The sequence below is a fragment of the Mustela nigripes genome, chromosome 14, assembly GCF_022355385.1.
Source record: "Mustela nigripes isolate SB6536 chromosome 14, MUSNIG.SB6536, whole genome shotgun sequence".
In the NCBI taxonomy this organism is placed as follows: Eukaryota; Metazoa; Chordata; class Mammalia; order Carnivora; family Mustelidae; genus Mustela; species Mustela nigripes.
The window spans coordinates 26,431,856-26,453,595 of record NC_081570.1 but is presented as its reverse complement, the minus strand read 5'-3'; the positions used below and the strand labels follow the sequence as shown (position 1 = coordinate 26,453,595).

Genomic DNA, 21,740 nt, shown 5'->3' with positions numbered 1-21,740 from the left:
TAAGCAGCTGCCTTCAGCTCAGGTCATGATCCCAGAGTCCTGGGATCGAGTCCCACATAGGGCTCATTGCTCGGCAGGGAGCCTGCTTTTCCGTCTGCCTCTACCTGCCTCTCTGTCTGCCTGTGCTTGCTCGCTCTCTCCCTTTCTCTCTGACAAATAAATAAATAAAATCTTTTAAAAAATAAATAAATAAATAAAGAAGTTTTCCGGGACTTACGTGAGGCCGCCATGCTAATAGGTACCAGAGTTACGATCCAAACCCTGTCCAGCGGGCCCAAGAGCTGGAGCTCCTTGCGCTGCATGGGGCTGCTCCCTACCGTCGCCACCCTCGGGTCCATTCTGCAGGAGAGTGGGCACAAGAAGGCATACTGTCCTCTTGTTTGACTTTAGCTGGGAATTTCTGTGTCTACACATGTCCACATACCCTCAAAGGACTGTGAAAAAGCTGAAATACTGATTTTTTCACTCTTTTAAAAATTTTTTTATTTTTATTTTTTATTAACATATAATGTATTATTACCCCCAGGGGTACAAGTCTGTGAATGGTCAGGATTACACACTTCACAGCACTCACCATTGCACATACCCTCCCCAATGTCCATCACCCAACCACCCTCTCCCTAACCCCCTCCAACCCTCAACCCTCAGTTTGTTTTGTGATATTAAGAGTCTCTTATGGTTTGTCTCCCTCCCAATCCCATTGAAGTGCTTATTTTTGAATTATAAATAAATTTTAAGGAGTAGGTAAATTGGCAAATATGGTCTCTGTGAATAGTCTTTAAAGTATCTTTATGCCATCCTCATTTTAAAAATATTTTATTCATTTATTTATTTGAGAGGGGACACGCATGAGTGGGGGTGAGGGGCAGAGAGGGGAGGGAGAGGAGAAGAAAACTCCCAGCTGAGCTGGAAGCCTGACTCCATCCCAGGCCCCTGAGATCATGACCTGAGCTGAAGGCAGACACTTAACTGACTGAGCCACCCAGCTGCCCATATGCCAGAGTCATTTTTGAAGGGTATTTTTTACTGAATATAGAATTCTAGGTTGTCTGTTACTATTTTTTTTAAGATTTATTTATTTACTTTTAGAGATGGGGGAGGGATACGAGAGAATTTTTCAAGCATACTCCATGATGAGCGAGGAGCCCAGTGCTGGGGCTGAGTGGGATGGTGATAGAGCTTCATCCCAGGACCCTGAGATCATGACCTGAGCCAAAATCAAGAGTCTCCGGCTTAACTGACTGAGCCACTCAGGTGCCTCAGAAAGTTTGATTTCTTGAATCTCTGAATTAATGTCTTTCTTCATTAGAAAAATTCTCAGGGGGCGCCTGGGTGGCTCAGTGGTTAAGCCGCTGCCTTTGGCTCAGGTCATGATCTCAGGGTCCTGGGATCGAGTCCCACATCGGGCTCTCTGCTGAGCAGGGAGCCTGCTTCCTCCTCTCTCTCTCTCTGCCTGCCTCTCTGCCTGCTTGTGATTTCTCTCTGTCAAATAAATAAATAAATAAATCTTTAAAAAAAAAAAAAAAAAAAAAAAAAGAAAAATTCTCAGGAGGCACCTGAGGGGCTCAGTCAGTTAATCTGACTTCAGCTCAGGTCATGATCTCAGGGTCTTGGGATCGAGCCCCATGTCAGGCCCCTTGCTCAGCAGGGAATCTGCTTCTCTCGCTGTCTCTGCCCCTCTGCACCCCCTCCCACATGTGCTCTCTCTCTCTCTCAAATAAATAAAATCTTTACAAAAATTAAATGTATTTATATATACAATATTTTTCTTATATTGTTAATTTAAATATACAAATATACAAATAAACAAATATACACATATTTTTCTTTTTTTCTTTCTTTTTTTTTTTTTAAAGATTTTATTTATTTATTTGACAGACAGAGATCACAAGTAGGCAGAGAGGCAGGCAGAGAGAGAGGGGGAAGCAAGCTCCCTGCTGAGCAGAGAGCCTGATGCGGGGTTTGATCCCAGAACCCTGGGATCATGACCTGAGCCGAAGGCAGAGGCTTTAACTTACTGAGCCACCCAGGCGCCCCTACAAATATTTTTCTTATATCGTTAATTTAAAGTGAATTAAACAGTTGTCAGTTAAGCTGTCAGTTAAGCATCTGCCTTTGGCTCAGGTCATGATTCCAGGATCCTGGGATAGAGCCCCTCACTGGGCTCAGCGGGGAGCCTGCTCACCACCCCCCCACCTGCCTCTCTGCCTGCTTGTGATCTCTGTCAAATAAATAAATAAAATCTTTAAAAAAAAATCCTTGGGGTGCCTGGGTGGCTCAGTGGGTTACACAGCCTCTGCCCTCAGCTCGGGTCATGATCCCAGAGTCCCGGGATCGAGCCCCACATCAGGCTCTCTGCTCAGTGAGGAGCCAGCTTCCTCCTCTCTCTATGCCTGCTTCTCTGCCTACTTGTGATCTCTGGCAAATAAATAAAATAAAATAAATCTTAAAATTCTCTGTGACTAGGATGACTAATTTATGTACATCCTGGACAAGAATGTCCATCCTGGGACACTTATAGTAACACTTAAGTTATTAGTAATAACTATAAGTACTAACCTCAGAACAATGGGCATAAACTGGACTGCCCAAGACACCATGCTCTATGACTACTTTACGTCTTTTATTTTTCTTATATTTTTAGAACATTCTTTTAGAGGTGTCTGGCTGGCTTATCAGTAGAGTATGCAACTTTGCATCTTGGGGTTGTGAGTTTGTGCCCCACATTAGCAGCAGAGATGACTTTAAAAAAATACTCTTATTTTTTTTTAATTTTTAATTTTTAATTCTTTATAAACATATAATATATTTTTATCCCCAGGGGTACAGGTCTGTGAATCGCCAGGTTTACACATTTCACAGCACTCACCAAAGCACATACCCTCCCCAATGTCCATAACCCCACCCCCCTTCTCCCAACCCCCCGCCCCCCAGGAACCCTCAGTTTGTTTTGTGAGATTAAGAGTCACGTGTGGTTTGTCTCCCTCCCAATCCCATCTTGTTTCATTGATTCTTCTCCTACCCCCTTAAGCCCTCATGTTGCATCTCCACTTCCTCATATCAGGGAGATCATATGATAGTTGTCTTTCTCCGCTTGACTTATTTTGCTAAGCATGATACGCTCTAGTTCCATCCACGTTGTCGCAAATGGAAAGATTTCATTTCTTTTGATGGCTGCATAGTATTCCATTGTGTATATATACCACATCTTCTTCATCCATTCATCTGTTGATGGACATCTAGGTTCTTTCCATAATTTGGCTATTGTGGACATTGCTGCTATAAACATTCGGGTGCATGTGCCCCTTCGGAGCACTACGTTTGTATCTTTAGGGTAAATACCCAGTAGTGCAATTGCTGGATCATAGGGCAGTTCTATTTTCAACATTTTGAGGAACCTCCATGCTGTTTTCCAGAGTGGTTGCACCAGCTTGCATTCCCACCAACAATGTAGGAGGGTTCCCCTTTCTCCGCATACTCGCCAGCATCTATCATTTCTTGACTTGTTAATTTTAGCCATTCTGACTGGTGTGAGGTGATATCTCATTGTGGTTTTGATTTGTATTTCCCTGATGCCGAGTGATATGGAGCACTTTTTCATGTGTCTGTTGGCCATCTGGATGTCTTCTTTGCAGAAATGTCTGTTCATGTCCTCTGCCCATTTCTTTTTTTTTTTTTTTTTTAAGATTTTATTTATTTATTTGACAGAGAGAAATTACAAGTACACTGAGAGGCAGGCAGAGAGAGAGAGAGAGAAGGAAGCAGGCTCCCTGCTGAGCAGAGAGCCCGATGCGGGACTCGATCCCAGGACCCTGAGATCATGACCTGAGCCGAAGGCAGCGGCTTAACCCACTGAGCCACCCAGGCGCCCCCCTCTGCCCATTTCTTGATTGGACTATTTGTTCTTTGGGTGTTGAGTTTGCTAAGTTCTTTGTCAGCACAGGCAGAGGGAGAAAGAGTTTGCTAAGTTCTTTATAGATTTTGGACACTAGTCCTTTATCTGATATGTCGTTTGCAAATATCTTCTCCCATTCTGTCAGTTGTCTTTTGGTTTTGTTAACTGTTTCCTTTGCTGTGCAAAAGATTTTGATCTTGATAAAATCCCAATAGTTCATTTTTGCCCTTGCTTCCCTTGCCTTTGGCGATGTTCCTAGGAAGATGTTGCTGCAGCTGAGGTCGAAGAGGTTGCTGCCTGTGTTCTCCTCAAGGATTTTGATGGATTCCTTTCTCACATTGTGGTCCTTCATCCATTTTGAGTCTATTTTCGTGTGTGGTGTAAGGAAATGGTCTAATTTCATTTTTCTGCATGTGGCTGTCCAATTTTCCCAACACCATTTATTGAAGAGGCTGTCTTTTTTCCATTGGACATTCTTTCCTGCTTTGTTGAAGATTAGTTGACCATAGAGTTGAGGGTCTATTTCTGGGCTTTCTATTCTGTTCCATTGATCTATGTGTCCGTTTTTGTGCCAGTACCATGCTGTCTTGATGATGACAGCTTTGTAATAGAGCTTGAAGTCCGGAATTGTGATGCCACCAACTTTGACTTTCTTTTTCAATATTCCTTTGGCTATTCGAGGTCTTTTCTGGTTCCATATAAATTTCAGGATTATTTGTTCCATTTCTTTGAAAAAGATGGGTGGTACTCTTTTAAAATTGAGACATAATTTACATACCACCAAACTTAGTGTTTTTTAGTATATTCACAAGTCTGTACAATCATCACTACTATCCCATTCTGGAACATTTTTTTCATCGTCCCAAAGGAAACTCTACATTGTCATTCCCCATTCCTTCCTGTTCCCAGCCCCTGGCAATCACTAATCTACTCTGTCTTTTTGGGTTTCCTCATTCTGGACATTTCATATAAATGGAATCATATGATATGTGACCTTTTGTGTCTGGCTTTTTTCACTTAGCATGTTTTCAAGATTCATCCATGTTCTAACATGTACCAATATTTCATTTCCTTCTATGTCTGAATAATATCCCATAGTATGGATGTACCAATTTTATCTGTTTATCAGCTGATTTGGGTTGTTTTCCACTTTTTAGCAATTATGAATAGTGATGCTATGAGCATTCATGTACAAGTTTCTGTGTGAACTATGTGTTTTCAGTTCTTTTGGATCTATACCTAGAAGTGCGATTCATCATGGTAACTTTTTAACATTTTGGAGAACTCACAAACTTTTCCACAGTGGCTATACCACTTTATATTTCCACCAGCAATGTATGAGGGTTCTAATTTCTCACATTAATATTTTTAATTTTTTGACTATGGACCATCTAGTGGGTCAAAAGTAATTCATTGTGATTTTAAAAAACAGTTCCTTGGGGTGCCTGGGTGGTTCAGTTGGTTAAGCATCTGCTTTTGACTCAGGTCATGATTCCAGATTCCTGGGATCAAGCCCCACATCCCCTGCTCATTGGAGAGCCTGTTTCTCCCTCTCCTTCCTGCATGTGCTCTCTGTCAATATCTCATTCTTTCTCTCTCTCTCAAATAAATAAAACTTTTGAAAAAAAAAAAAAACATGTAGTTCCTTAATGACTAATGACATTGAGCCTCTTATGGTGATCAACTATTTGTGCATCTTCTTTGAAAACATGTTTATTCATGTCCTTTGTTCATTCTAAAATTTATTTTTAATTTAATTTTTTTAGAAGATTTTATTTATTTGACAGACAGAGGCACAGCGAGAGAGGGAACATGAGCAGGGGAAGTGGGAGAGGGAGCAGGCTTCCCGCTGAGCAAGGTGTCCCATGTGGGGCTCGATCCCAGGACCTTGGGATCATGACCTGAGCCAAAGGCAGATGCCTAATGACTAACCCACCCTCATTTTTTTTTTAAAGATTATATTTAATTATTTGAGAGAGAAAGAGAGACACAAGTAGGGGAAAGGAGAAGGGTCAGAAGGAGAGGAACAAGAAGACTCCGGTCAAGCAGGGAACCTGATGTGGGGTTCCATCCCAGGACCCCAAGATCATGACCTGAGCCAAAGTCAGGTGCTTAGCCAATTGTCCCACCCAGGCACCCCTCAAGTCCATTTCTCATTTTAAAACTGGACTGTCCCTTTGTTGTTGAGTTGTAAGGATTCTTTTTTTAAAAAGTTTTTATTTATTTAGGTTATCTTGACACCCAACATGTGGCTTGAACTCATGACCCCAAGATCAAGAGTCCCATGCTCTTCCAACTGAGCCAGCCAGATGCTTCAAGAATTCTTTACATATTCTGGATAATATACCTTTATTGGATATGATTTGCAAATATTTTCTTCCATTCTGTGGTTGTCTTTCTCTTGAATTTTTATCTCTGTTTTTCTGTGCTTTCTTCTGCATGGTTTCTTCTGATCTACTTTTCAGTACACTAATTTTTTCTAGGGTTTATCTAAACTGCTGTTACTCATTTATCCAGGTCCTAATTTTACTTACAGTATTTTTCTAGAGGGCAGAGGAAGGGGTAAAGGGAGAAAATCTCAAGCAGACTCCCTACTTAGTGCTGAACCTGACTCGGGGCTTGATCTCTTGACCCTGAGATCATGACATGAGCGGAAACCAAGATCGGTCACTCAAGTGACTGAGCCACCCAGGCACCCCTCCCCCATTTCTGTTGTTTGTATCTGCTTTCTTTTTTTTTCTTTTAAGACATTTTTATTTGACAGACAGAGATCACAAGTAGGCAGAGAGGCAGGCAGAGAGAGAGAGAGAGGCAGAAGCAGGCTCCCGAAGTCAGAGGCTTTAACCCACTGAGCCACCCAGGCACCCTTGTACCTGCTTTCTTTCCTGCTGTCCTGCATTCTCATGTGTCTGTTTATGCTTGTATGTTGATAATTGTATTTGTAAAGTTATTTGTAAAAATAACTTTTGTACTAGAAAAGCTTTCCAAGGATTTTTGTTTGCATTTGCTAGGTACCTAGGGTACTAAAGTTGGGCTTTGGGATGTTAATTCCCTTTAATCCAACTTCAGTCTTGACTTGGCGCTTGGCTTCAGGATATTCAAGGTCTGGATATCCTTGGATATCCTGATATCCAAGGTCTTACCTGCAGTACCCTCTTACTCTTAGGCTATATCCCTTTGCTAGTCCAGCTATAAGATTAGGGGTTTTATTATTTTCTCTTGGTAGGCTCTGGACTTCAAATTTTGTCTTCTTCGGCTTGGAAAGGTGTCAAAAAATTACTCTTAGCTCTTTTTGATTAGCATTTGTACACCGGAGCATGACCAATAGCAAATGTTAAGTTCAAACTTCACATTTTTGCCCTGAGTTCAGTCTTGGCCTGGTGTTTCCTCAGCAATTTGATCCTTTCAGGAAGATTAAAAAAATTATTATATTTGGTCTTTTTAGTTGTTTTCAGCTGGAGTAATGATCCAAATTTCCAAATTCACAATTAACAGAAGCTGAAGTCAGCGACATATGTTTAATTTTTAAAAAAAGATTTTTTAAAAAAGATTTTATTTGAGAGAGAGTGCGTGTGCACAAGTGGGGGAGTGGTAGGCAGAGGGAGAGGGACAAGCAGACTCCCCGTCGAGCAGGGAGCCAGATGCGGGGCTTAATCCCAGGACCCTCATCATGATCTGAGCCAAAGTCAGACACTTAACCAACTGTTCCACCCAGGTGCCCCTAAAAATGTATACTTTAAAAAAATAATTTCCTTGTCATTGAGTTATAGATCAATTGCATTGTGATCAAAGAATATTGTCTGGATGATACCAATTCTTTGAAGTTTGTTGAAACTTGATTTATGTCCTGGTGGTCAATTTTTGTAAATTTTGTAAATTTTTGTGTGCTTGAGAATACGTGTGCTCTAATTTTCGGGTGGAGGTTTGATTTCTACCTATTGACTCAAACCTCCTGTTGGCATTTTTTCAAAAAAATATTTTATTTATTTGACAGAGAGAAAGATCACAAGGAGGCAGAGAGGCGGGGTGGGGGGGGTGGACGGGTGGGCAGGCTCCCCGCCTAGCAGAGAGCCCGATGCAGGGCTCGATCCCAGGACCCTGACATCATGACCCCAGCCGAAGGCAGCGGCCCAACCCACTGAGTGACCTAGGCGCCCCTCCTGTTGGCATTCTTGAAATCGTCTGTAACTTTCTTTTTTGTCTGTTAATTTTTCTTTTTTTTTTTTAAGATTTTATTTATTTATTTGACAGGCAGAGATCACAAGGAGCCAGAGAGGTAGGCAGAGAGAGAGAGAGAGAGGGAAGCAGGCTCCCTGCTGAGCAGAGAACCCGATGCGGGACTCAATCCCAGGACCCTGAGATCATGACCTGAGCGGAAGGCAGCGGCTTAACCCACTGAGCCACCCAGGCGCCCCTGTCTGTTAATTTTTCTTTAAAGATTTTATTTACTTATTTGATAGATGGAAGCAGTGTGAGAAAGAGAGAGATCTTGTGATCATGAGTGGCAGGAAGGGCAGAGGGAGAGGGAGAGGGAGAAGCAGACTCCTCACTGAGCAGGGAGTCCAATGTGGGTCTCAATCCCAGGACCGCAGATTAATGACCCGAGCCAAAGGCAGACGCTTAACTACTGAGCCACCCAGGTGCCCCTATTCTTTTTATCTATAATTGAGATATGTGTGTTTAATTCTCTAAATATAATGGTGGATTTGTTCATTTCTTCCAGCAAATACATGTTTTTGCTTCAAATATTTTAAAGCTATGTTGTTTAGAAGGTGTAAGTTTAGAATTGTTCTTTCTAGATGGAGTAACTGGGAGGTGGATATTAAGGAGAGCACATGACGTAATGAGCACTGCTATTACAGAAGTCTGATGAATCACTGATCTCTACTGCTGAAACCAATAATACATTATATGTTAATTAATCAAATTTAAATTTAAAAAATTGTCCTTTCTGATACACTGAATTTATGATCTTTTTTTTAAAAGATTGATTTATTGGGGCACCTGGGTGGCTCAGTGGGTTAAAGCCTCTGCCTCTGGCTCAGGTCATGATCCCAGGGTCCTGGGATCGAGCCCCACGTCAGGCGCTTGATCATCAGGGAGCCTGCTTCCTCCTCTCTCTCTGCTTGCCTCTCTGCCTACCTGTGATCTCTGTCTGTAAAATAAATAAATAAAATCTTAAAAAAAAAAAAAAACAAATATTGATTGATTGATTTTAGAGAGAGAGTGAGCGTACAGGCAGGGGCGGAGGGAGAGGCAGAAACTTCAGCAGACTCCTTGCTGTTCTTGGATCCTGATGTGGGGCTTTGTTTCTCAACCTGGAGATCATGACCTGAGTGGAAAATAAGAGTCAGAGGCTTAACCAACTGGACCTCCCAGGGGCCCCTGAATTTATGATCATCTTTTCTGGTTTTTTTTTTTTTTTTTGGCATAAAACTTATTTTTAGGATATTAATGTAGTATGGCATCTCTTATTTTTTAAAGATTTTTTGTTTATTTTAGAGAGTGCAAGGGCGAGGGTGGGGGTGGACGAGGGGCAGAAGGAGAGGGAGAGAGAAAATCCCAAGAAGACTCCATGCTAAGCATGGAGTCCAATGCGGGGCTTGATCCTAGGACCCTGAGATCATGACCTGGGCCGAAATAAAAAGTTGGACACTCAACCAGGTGTCCCACTATGGCAACTTTTAGATTGTGTTTGCTAACTGTATCCTTTTCACCTTTCTAAGTTCAACCTGTTTGGATCTTTGTTTTAGTTATGTCTTTTCTGAATATAATTCAGAATATAATAAATTGTTTTTTTTATATCCACTATGACAATTTCTCCCCTTTTAAAAAATTTAAATACAAGTTAGTTAACATATAATGTGTTATTAATTTCAGGGTAGAATTTAGTGATTCATCAGTTGCATATAACACCCAGTGTTCATTATATCAAATTACCCCCTTATGTCCATCACCCAATTACCTTATATCCCCTCCCTCCTCCCCTCTAGCAACCCTGTTTGTTCTCTATAGTTAAGAGTTTCTTATGGTTTGTCTCCATCTCCTTTTTTATCTTATTTTATTTTTCCTTCCCTTCCCCTATGTTCATCAGTTTTGTTTCTTTAATTCCACATAAGAATGAAATCATATGGTATTTTTCTTTCCCCAACTGACTTACTTCTATTAGCATAATACACTCTAGTTCCAGACACATTGTTACAAATGGCAAGATTTCATTCCTTGTGATGGCTGCAAAATAGTCCATTGTACACACACACACACACACACACACACACACACACTACATTTTATTTATCCATTCATCTGTTGATGGACATCTGAGCTCTTTCCATCATTTGGCTATTGTGAACATTGCTGCTATAAACATTGAGGTGCATATGCCTAGTAGCACAATTGCTGTTCTATTTTTAACTTTTTGAGGAACCTCCATACTGTTTTCCAGAGTGGCTGCACCAGTTTGCACTCCAACCAACAGTGCAAGAGGGTTCCCCTTTCTCCACATCTTCACCAAAATCTGTTGTTTCCTAAGTTGTTGGTTTTAGCCTTTTTTTACCAGATCCACTGTGACAATCTCTTTTAATGGACAAGTTGAATTCATTTAGAATTATTATAATTATTGATATATTCAGATGTTTATGCCAGTTTACTTCTCACATAAATTTAACTTAACCTCCCTGTTTTTTGCCTTATTTTTCTTTTGCAATGATTTTTTTATTTTTTGTTAAGATTTTATTTATTTATTTGACAGATGGAGATCACAAGTAGGCAGAGAAGCATGTAGAGAGAGAGGATGAAGCAGGCTCCCTCCTGAGCAGAGAGTGGATGCAGGTGTTGATCCCAGGACCCTGGGATCATGACCTGAGCTGAAGGCAGAGGCTTTAACCTACTGAGCCACCCAGGCGCCCCACAATGATTTTTTTTTTTAATTCCACATTTTTCTTCTGCTGGTTTTTAAGTTATACATTCTTATTATTTTAGTAGTTTCCCCTGATGGATTAATATGCATACTTAGAGTATAAAGTTAGTCAATATTTTAACCCAGTCCCGCAATTAAACCATGGACCTAGGACACTTTTGTAATCTGATTGCCCCTCTCAATAACATAGTATTGCTGCCTAGTCTTACTTTTTTTGACTACAGGAATTAGAAATTATTAATAATAGCATTTGTTCAGGGGTGTCTGGGTGGCTCAGTGGGTTGAGCCTCTGCCTTAGGCTCGGGGTCATGATCTCAGGGTCCTGGGATCATGCTGTGCATTGCGCTCTTTGCTCAGCGGGGAGCCTGCTTCCCCCTCCCCCTCTGCCTGCATCTCTGCCTACTTGTGATTTCTCTTTCTGTCAAATAAATAAATATAATCTTTAAAAAATAATAGTATTTGTTTAAATATACTTGCATATTTACCAATTTCTTTGTTTACCATTATTACTTGCACCTGAGAATTTTTTGAAATTATTTTTTTCCTTTTTCCTGAGGTATATTCCTTAGTAATTTCTGGTTTAAAAAATTATTTTTTATTTTTTATTATTTTTTTCTTTTCTTTTTTTTTTTTTCTTTTTAAATTTTATTTGAGACAGAGAGTGAGAGCATAAGCAGGGTGGTGGGGGCAGTGCAGAGGGAGAAGGAGAAGCAGACTCCCCACTGAGCAGAGAGCCTGATTCTGTGTTTTTGTTTTTGTTTTAAGATTTTATTCATTTATTTGACAGAGAGAGAGATCACAAGTAGGCAGGCAGAGAAAGAGGGGGAAGCAGGCTATCCGCTGAGCAGAGAGCCCAATGCCGGGCTTGGTCCCAGGACCTGAGCCGAAGGCAGAAGTTCAACCCACTGAGCCACCCAGGTGACCCCTGATTCTGGTCTTAATCCCAGGACGCTGGGATCAGCCTGAGCCGAAGGCAGATGCTTAACTGACTAAGCCATCTAGGTGCCCCTTAGTAATTTCTTTAGTGAAGAACTCTCAGTGATGAACTCTTTGATTGTTCTAAAAAAATGTTTGTCTTTGCATTATTAAAAAAATAGATTCTCTGGCTACAGAAATTTGGGTTGATAATAATTTTCTCTTGGTGCTTAAAAATAGTATTCCATTTATCCTCTGTCCATTGTTGTCATTGAGAAATCTGCTATCAATGTTTCATTCCTTTGTACCTGAACTTTTTCATTATGGTCTTTTTTCTTTCTTTTTTTTTTTAATTCTGTATGACACTATAGCTCAGATGTAGGTTTCTGTTTTTTCTTTTTTCTTTTTAGAGAGAGAGAGTGAGAGTGAGAGGGGTAGGGGCAGACGGAGAGGGAGAGAATCTCAACCAGGCTCCATACTTAGCACAGAGCCCTATGTGGGGCTTGACCCTACAACCCTGAGATAATGACCTGAGCCAGAATCAAGAGTCAGATGCTTAACCAACTGAGCCACCCATGTGCTCCAGATATAGGTGTATTTATATCATACTTCTTTATATATATATATAATACATGTATATATATATGTATTTCTTAATTTATTTAACAGTTCCAATAAATTATGAGCCATTATCTCTTCTATCATATTGGCTCTTCTTCATTCTCTGATTTTTCCCCTTTTGAGACTTTGGTTAGATTATGTTAGACATTTTCATTCTATACTTCATTTCTTATTTTTTTTTTATTATTATGAGACATCTCCTCGTGTCTGTTATATTTTGTTGCCTTTGCTTTTGGTGTAAAATCAAAAAAAAAAAAAAAAAGAATTGCCAAGACCAATAATGTCAAGGAGCTTACCACCTATGTTTTCTTCAAGGAGTTTTATCACTTCAGGTTTTACTTTCAAGTCTTAAATCCATTTTGAATTGACTTTTGTGTATGTAAAGTATGTGTATATTATAGGATCTAAGTGTTTTGTGGTGGGAGGTCCCAATTTTTACTTACTAAAATAGGTCTTAGGAATCATTTGGCATCGTGTTGTTTCTGTAGCTAACTTTGATCTTAATCATTAGCCTGCCGAACTGTTCTTTCTTCAGAGACACAGATACCATAAAATATTTTTCTGACATCCTTGTCAGCTGTTGTAGCTTGCTGAATCAAAGCGGATGAATTTAATAGAAGTTCAATGTTCTTTCCTTCAAGAATTAACTCATCTTTCTGGGCTTGAGATAGTGGACAAGGAACACCTGGCCTCATTTGAAACCTGAGGATGTATTTTTCACCCAAAAAAATCTCAGATTTCAACAAAAGACTGGTTCTCCTGAATAATAAGCTTGATAGGGAAATAGGCATAAACAATCTGATTTTGTAATGGAAGCTCAGTGTGATCCCCTAGGATCATGTTCTGTTAATGAAAATCATGGGAATAGTGGCCAGTTCCTGTTTCCTCAGAATTTGTCAGAGTCTCTTCCTTTTCTTTCCGAGGAGATTGAGTTCTCCATTGATGTGCTTGAAGTCCCTCTGCAGGGTTCTTCTGTGGCCCTGCACCATAACTGTGTGTTCTTTCAGAGTAATGTTGACAATTTCTTGAATGTTGACAGTCTGAAGAGTCTTCAGTCTTGTAATAGATGTGGGAAAGAATTATAAAGTCTATCTTGTAAGGCAGTTTTAATCAACCCTTTCTAGCATTTATATAACTCTTTCTCTAATCTGAGAAATTAAAAACATTTTAAATAAAAATCTGTACATAATTTCAACCTTACAAAAAGTTGGAATAAGAATAATACAAAGAAGGGGCACCTGGGTGGCTCAGTGGGTTAAGGCCTCTGCCTTTGGCTCAGGTCATGATCCCAGGGTCCTGGGATTGAGCCTCATATTGGGCTCTCCGCTCAGCAGGAAGCCTGCTTCCCTTCCTCTCTCTCTCTGCCTGCCTCTGCCTACTTGTGATCTCTGTCTGTCAAATAAATAAATAAAATCTTAAAAAAAAAAGAATAATACAAAGAACATCCATATAGCATCATTTAATGAGTGTCACCTACTGATTACATTTTACTCCATTTACTTGATCATGAGTGCTCTCTTTCTGGGCATACAGGTATATATTACACATGTAATAGTAATTTTAAGAAAATAACTGATTGTGCTATTTTGGAAAATTATTTACCCCCCTAACTCCTTTCTGGAAATTATTTTTTTATAAAGATTTTATTTATTTATTTGACAGAGAGAGACCACAAGTAGGCAGAGAGGTAGGCAGAGTGAGAGGGGGAAGCAGGCTCCCCGCTGAGCAGAGAGCCTGATGCGGGGCTCGATCCCAGGACTCCGGGATCACGACCTGAGCTGAAGGCAAAAACTCAACCCACTGAGCCACCCAGGTGCCCTGGAATTCATTTTTATTTTTATTTTTTTTGGATTTTATTTATTTATTTGTCAGAGAGAGAGAGCACAAGCAGGCAAAGTGGCAGGGAGAGACAGAGAGAGAAGCAGGCTCCCCACTGAGCAAGGAGCCCAATGCAGGACTCAATCCCAGAATCCTGGGATTATGACCTGAGCTGAAGGAATTGGCTTAACCAACTGAGCCACCCAGGCATCCCTGGAATTTATTTTATAGAGTCCCTTATAACCACCATTCTACTTCTGTCTCTATGATTATGACTACTCTGTCGACCTCACATACATAGAATCATACAGTATTTGTTTTGCAGTGACTGGCTTATTTCACTTAGCACAATGTCTTCAAGTTTCATCTATGTTGTAGCATGTGTCAGAATTTCCTCTCTCTAAGGCTAATAATATTTCGTTTTATATATATATACCACATTTTGCTTATCTCTTCATCTATTGATGGACACTTTTGTTCCTTCCATGTTTTAGCTATAAACATGAGTGTAAAGGCATCTCTTTAAGACCCAGCTTTTAGTTCTTTTGTGTGTATACCAAGAAAGCAGGCCCTTAACCAACTGAACCATCTAGGTGTCCCAAATCAGCTGAGTCTTAACTGTGGCCTAACACACAGTCTGTCTTGGAAAACATGTACCTGAGCAAAATGTATTTTATTGTTGTTTAAAGTGTTCTGTATATGCCTATTAAATATAGTTATGACTTACTGTGTTGTTCAAATCCTCTACTTCTTCTCTTCTGTATGGTTGTTCTATCCATTATGGAGAGTGGGATATTGAAATTCCCATCTGTTATTGTAGAACCATTTCTCCCTTTAATTTTGTCAACTTTTGCTTCATAAATATTTTTATGTTGTCATTATGTGCAAAAATCTTTACAGTTATATCTTCTTGCTGTATTTGACATTTCCATTAATATATGTGCTTGTCCCTTGTAACTTTTTTAATTAAAAATTTTTGTTTGTTTGTTTATTCATTCATTTTTTTAAAGTAAACTCTACACCTAATGTTGGGCTTGAACTCATGACCCTGTAGATCAAGAGTCATATGCTCCACTGACTGAACTAGCCAGGTGCCCCTCTTGTAAACTTTTTCATTTAAACTCTATTCTGTCTGATATTGTATGGCCACCACTGTTCTGTTTTTGTTATTTGCATAGAATGTATTTTTCCATTTTTCCACTTTCAACCTGTGTCTTTGAATCTAAGATAAGGTTTTTTAGACAGCATATTGTTGCATATTTTTAAAAAGCCATTCTGCCAGAGCACCTGGGTGGCTCAGTCAATTAAGCATTCAGCTCTTGATTTTGGCTCAGGTCATGGTCTCAGAGTTATGGGATTGAACCCCACATTGGTCTCTGTGCTCAGTGTGGAGTCTTATCTGTCTCTATCGGCTCCTCCCCTGCTCTCTTGCTTTCTTTCTCTCTCAAATAAATAAACAAAATCATAAAGGAAAAGAAATGCCATTCTGGGGCACCTGGGTTCTGCAGTTGGTTAAGCATCTAACTCTTGGTTTTCAGCTCAGGTTGTAATCTCAGGGGCATGAGATTGAGCTCCATGTTGCTCCATGTTCAGAACAGAATCTACTTGGGATTCTCCCTTCCTCTCCCCCTCACACTCCTGCCTGTGCTCTCTCTCTCTCTCTCTCTCTCTCAAAAATAAATAAATAAATAAATAAATCTTTTAAAAAAAAAGGTATTAAAAAGAAAAAGGCATCCTGCCAATCTCTGTCTTTTTGTGGGAGAGTTTAAACCATTTATATTTAATCTAAAAAACCACTTCTAGCATGCTCACTTCCCTTCCCATCTTCGTAGAAAATCTGGTCTGTGTAAACAGGGAGTAGAATCAAGAGTCAACACCATTTCCTAGAAATAATGTAAGAATGGATGAGATCATGTAAATAAAAAAACCTTACTTTTTCTTTTTCTCCTTTTTAATGTTCCTAGTAGATGGTAAGCACTCAACAAAATGGTACTTAGGGGATGCCTGGGTGGCTCAGTCAGATAAGCTGCTGAATCTTGAATTCAGTTCAGGTCATGATCTTGGGGTTATGAGATCAAGGCCCACATTGGGCTCCATGCTCACTGGGGAGTCTGCTTGAGATTCTCTCTTTCCCTCTCCTGCCCCTCCACCAAACATGGCATTCTTACATGATCTCTCTCTGAAACAAGTAATTAAATCTTAAATAAATAAAACAGTACTTAATACTGATAATTGTAAGTTAGAATTGCAAATGTTCTAATTCCTCTGCCCCATTTTTGATTAATGGAACTCATTTGGCAAAATCAAAATCATCTCAAATCCAACTCTCCATCTAATCCATACATACTGACTGCTGTCTTTAGATTCTGTTTATTAATCTCTAGGGGTCCTTCTCTGCTGCTCAGCAACCACACACTTTTTCTTTTAATCTATTAAAATCTATTTCATGTCATATCCTCTTTCTTCAAATGTCTAATGCTTTCTCTTTTATCTTCATTTTCAGCAGATAACCTTGCTTCCTATTTCACTGAGAAAACAGAAGCACTAGGAAAATAAGTTCCACAAGCTTCTAAAGTCATATCTCCTGACCTACCTACATCTGTACCTGTATATTTCTTTCCTTCTATTACAACGTATGAAATATCCATATTTCTAGCAAAGGCCAGCTCCTCCATTTGTGAACTAGATCCCCTCTCCTCTCAAAGACATGACTCCAGAATCTTTTCTACACATTATCTAACACTTTCAAAGTCAGTATATATTTGACCTATTTTCTTAGTTATGGTTTATCAGCTCTCACTAGAATGCAAGCTCCATGTGAGGTCAGATTTTATTCTGTTCAAGGATATATTCCCAATAGCTATCTGGCACATATTAGGTATACTCAGTAAATATTTTTGTGCTTCTATTTGATAATATTGTGTAGTATTTTAAAGGTTTATACTTCCAGAATAGAATGAAAAAGAAAGAAAATGCATACCAGTTAGAAATGAATAAATTGTCCTTATTTGCAGATGACAAGGTCTGTGTAGAAAACCTCAGAGATTTTTACCAAGAAAACTTCCTAGAACGAAGTGAGTTTGGCCAATTTGCAAGATATAAAATAAATACACAAAACACAATAGTATTTCTTTATATGAACAATGAAAATGTGGAAACCAAAATGAAAAACAGTACCATCTACAATTTCTCAAACAAAATGGATTTTTCTCTCTCTCCCTCTCCCTTCCTCCCTTTGTTCCTCTCCTTCTCTTTCTTTCTCTTTCATTTTCTTTCCTTCCTTCCCCCACCCCTTGCCTAATTGCTCTAAGTCTCCTAGTACAATCTTGAGTAGGAGTGATGAAAGTGGGCATCTTACCTTGTTTCTGAACTTAAGGGGAAAGCTCTTAAGGTTTCCATGTGTAATGTTAGCTCTGTGTGTGTGTGTGTGTGTGGTTTTTTGTTTGTTGTTTTAATAAATGCTTTCTGTCATGTTAAGGAAGTTCCCTTCTATTTCTAGTTTGCTGAATGTCTGTGTCTAACCAATTGATTTTGACAAAGATGTAAAATAAGTTCAGTGGAGGAAGGATAGCCTTTCAAAAAATGATGCTGGAGCAATTGGATATCCATAAGGGGGAAAAAAAGAATTCTGACCTAAATAAAAATGTTAATTCAAAATATTTCACAAGCTCAAATGTAAAATGTAAAAGTATAAAACCTTTATAAACAAAAACCTAGGGGGCACCAAGTGGCTCAGTTGTTTAAGTGGCTGTCTTTGGCTCATGACCCAGGGTCCTGGATCGAGCCCCACATTGGGCTTCATGCTCAGTGGGGAGCTTGCTTCTCCCTTCTCCCTCTGCTTGTGCTCACTTGCTCTCTCTCTCTCTCTCTCTGTGTCAAATGAATAAATAAAAAATCTTTTTAAAAAATAGGAGAGGGGTGCCTGGGTGGCTCAGAGGGTTAAGCCTCTGCCTTCAGCTCAGGTCATGATCCCAGGGTCCTGGGATCGAGCCCCACATCGGGCTCTCTGCTCAGCAGGGAGCCTGCTTCCTCCTCTCTCTCTGCCCGCTTGTAATCTCTCTCTGTCAAATAAAGAAATAAAATCTTAAAAAAAAATAGGAGAAAATCTCTGGGATCTACAGTCTGGTAAAGAGAACTTAGTTATGACACCAAAAGCACAATCCATAAATGGAAAAATTAAGGACTAATATTTACATATATAAAGATTTCTCAAAGCTCAACAATAAAAACAATCAAATTTGAAAACAGGCAAAAGAATGAAGAGATGGGACACCTGGGTGGCTCAGTGGGTTAAGCCTCTGCCTTTGGCTCAGGTATGGGATTGAGCCCCGAATCAGGCTCCTTGCTCAGCGGGAAGCCTGCTTCTCCCTCTCCCACTCCCTCTGCTTGTGTTCCCTCTCTGGCTGTGTCTTTCTCTGTCAAATAAATAAACTCTTAAAAAAAAAAAAAAAAGAATGAAGAGATGTTTCATCTTGGAAAATACACAGATGACAAAGAGCCACATGCAAATGTTTTCAACATCATTACCCTCAGGGATATGCAAATTAAAATGAGAACTATACATCTGTAAGAATGGCTAAAAACAAAGTTGTGACAACACCAAATGCTGCTGAGGATGCAGAGAAACTGGATTATTTATACATTGCTGGTGGGACTATGAAATGGGATAGTTACTTTGGAAAAGTTTGGCAGTTTCTCTCTTTCTTTCTTTCTAAAAATATTTGACCGAGAGAGAGAGCATGAGAGAGATCACAAGTAGAGGGAGGGGTAGAGGGAGAAACAAACTCCCTGCTGAGCAGGAATCCTGATGGTGGGACTCTATCCCAGAACCTGAGATCATGACCGGAGCTGAAATGCTTAACTGACTGAGCCATCCAGGTGCCCCAAGCTTAGCAGTTTTTTATAAAACTAATTGTGTAATTACCATACAACATAGCAGCTGTATTCTTGGGCATTTAGACTAGAACAATGAAAACTTATTCCCTGCCTCCAGGTTCTGAGAAGATGGCAAAGGTCTTAGAGCTTTGTGACCTCTTCCTAAGATGTCACTTGGGAAGAAATGCGAGATAAAATGAGAAAATGAAGAGAAGAAGACTCATGAAACAGTGAGCAAATTGTGGAAGTTTAGAAGAATTAATTAATGAATATGGATCTAAGCTTGGAGATGATATTCGGGTCATATATGAGCAAGTGATGATTGCAGCCCTAGACTATAGTTGAGATGACTTGGCATTGTTTTGTCTTCAGGAGTTGAGAAGACAGTTCCCTGGCAGTCACGGAGTCAAGAGACTAACTGGCATAAGATTTGAAGCCATGGAAAGATATGATGATGCTATACAACCACATGGTAAAATTTTACAAGAAGATCCAACTAACACTGCTGCAAGAACGCCTGATTGTCATTTGAAAAGCCCAGGGGAAAACTGTTGAGGCCATTTGGGAACTGAATGAGTATCTGTAACAAATTTCTGGGGGCCAAGAAGCCTGGCTTGAACTTGCAGAACTTTATATCAATGAACATGACTATGCTAAGGCAACCTTTTGTTTAGAGGAGCTAATGATGGCTAATCCACACAATCACTTACATTGTCAGCAGTATGCTGAAGTTAAATATACCCAAGGTGGACTCGAAAACCTCGAACTTTCAATAAAGTATTTTGCAGAGGCACTGAAACTCAGCAACAGAAATATGAGAGCTTTGTTTGGGCTTTTCATGTCAGCAAGTCATATTGCTTCTATAAGTGCAAGTGCAAAAACAAGTGCAAAAGCAAGTGCAAAAACAAAAAAGGACAACATGAAATACGCTAGTTGGGCAGCTGGTCAAATAAACAGAGCTTATCAGTTTGCAGGTCAAAGAAAGAAGGAAATCAAATACTCTCTTAAGGCAGTCAAAGACATGTTGGAAACACTGCAGATCACCCAGTCTTAAGGTTTCAAGCTCTTTCACATTACATTTCCCAACTGCACAGTTAAATTTATTGGCCTGTGAATTATTTACTAAATGCCTAGTGCTACTTAAAGACTAATTTTTTGTTAAGAGGACAATTGTAAAGAATGTTTATATAAACCTAAAAATGCCTTTTATTGCTAAGCAGGAAGATGGATAAAGTCCATGGAAGAGAGATTTAACAAGATTCATATTGATTGTACATCATTCTCTTCATATAACTTCTTTCAAACTGCAACCTGATACAGAAATCCCATAAAAAATCATGTGATTTATTAAACTTGCAAAAAAAAAAAAAAAGAAAGAAAACTTATGCTCACACAAAAACATGTATACAGATGTCCTCAGTGGCTTTATTTCTAGTAATCCAAAACAGGAAAAAATCTAATGTCCTTCAATGAATGGGTTGTTAAACTGTGGTACATTAATAATGCTACTCGGGTAAATAGGAACAAACTGTTGATACACAAAGCAACTTGGACAGATTTTAAGGATATTATGCCAAATGAAAAAAGTCAACCCAAAAGGCTACATACTGTATGATTACAATCATTCTTGAAATGCCAAAATTATGGAGATGGTAAATAGATTAGTAGTTGTTAATGGTTAGGAAGAGGAGAAGGGGAGTGGAAGGTGGATGTATTTATAAAAGAATGTCGTACAAGATTGTTATATTGATGGAACGGTTTTGTATCTTGATTATAGTGGTGACTACGAGTCTATACATGATAATACTGCATACACACAAGTGCGTGTAAAACTGATACACCTAGATAAAAGATTGTATCAATGTTTGATTTCCCATTGTGATACTGTATCATAGTTATGCAAGATGTTACCATAGGGGAAAATTGGGTGAATGATATGTGTGATCTCTATTATTTCCTACAACTTGATATGAATCTACAATTACCTAAATATAGTCTAATTTAAAAATATTACATAAGGTTGATAGTTGGTAGGTTTCTGATATTTTTGGGAACAGTGCTCCTAATATTCTAATTATTGGCTGGGTCTATATGTATATATTAATACTAATATTACTTATATTTTGATAAGAAATAGCTTTTTATTCTAATTTTAACTATGTTTTAAAATCAAGTACAAGGGGCACCTGGGTGGCTCAGTCGGTTAAAATGTCTGACTCTTGACCTCAGCTCAGGTCTTGATCTCAGGGTTTTGAGTTCAAGCCCACATTGGGCTCCATGTTGGTGTGAAGCCTACTTAAAAAAATAAAATTAAATAAATAATAAAATTAAAATAAAATAAGATCAGGTACAAATGTTATATTTATTGATATTACTTTCTTAATTTGATATATTTTATAGTTTTTTAATATTGAAACACCTTTACATTCCTGGCATAAACACCCATGGGTAATAGTTCATCATTTAAAATATTTTTTTTTTAAAGATTTATTTATTTGACAGACAGAGATCACAAGTAGGCAGAAAGGCAGGCAGAGAGAGACAGAGGAGGAAGCAGGCTCTCCGTGGAGCAGACAGCCTGATGTGGGGCTCGATCCCAGGACACTGGGATCATGACCTGAGCCGAAGGCAGAGGCTTTAACCCACTGAGCCACCCAGGTGCCCCTAAAATATTTTTAATTATAGAAAACTTCACAT

At 39.2% G+C, this 21,740-nt stretch overlaps 1 pseudogene; it reads left to right on the top strand.

Annotated features, from left to right (window-relative positions):
• Window positions 1-228: 228 nt before the first annotated feature.
• LOC132002034 (ER membrane protein complex subunit 2-like) lies at window positions 229-21,337 on the top strand (annotated as a pseudogene).
• Window positions 21,338-21,740: the final 403 nt, after the last annotated feature.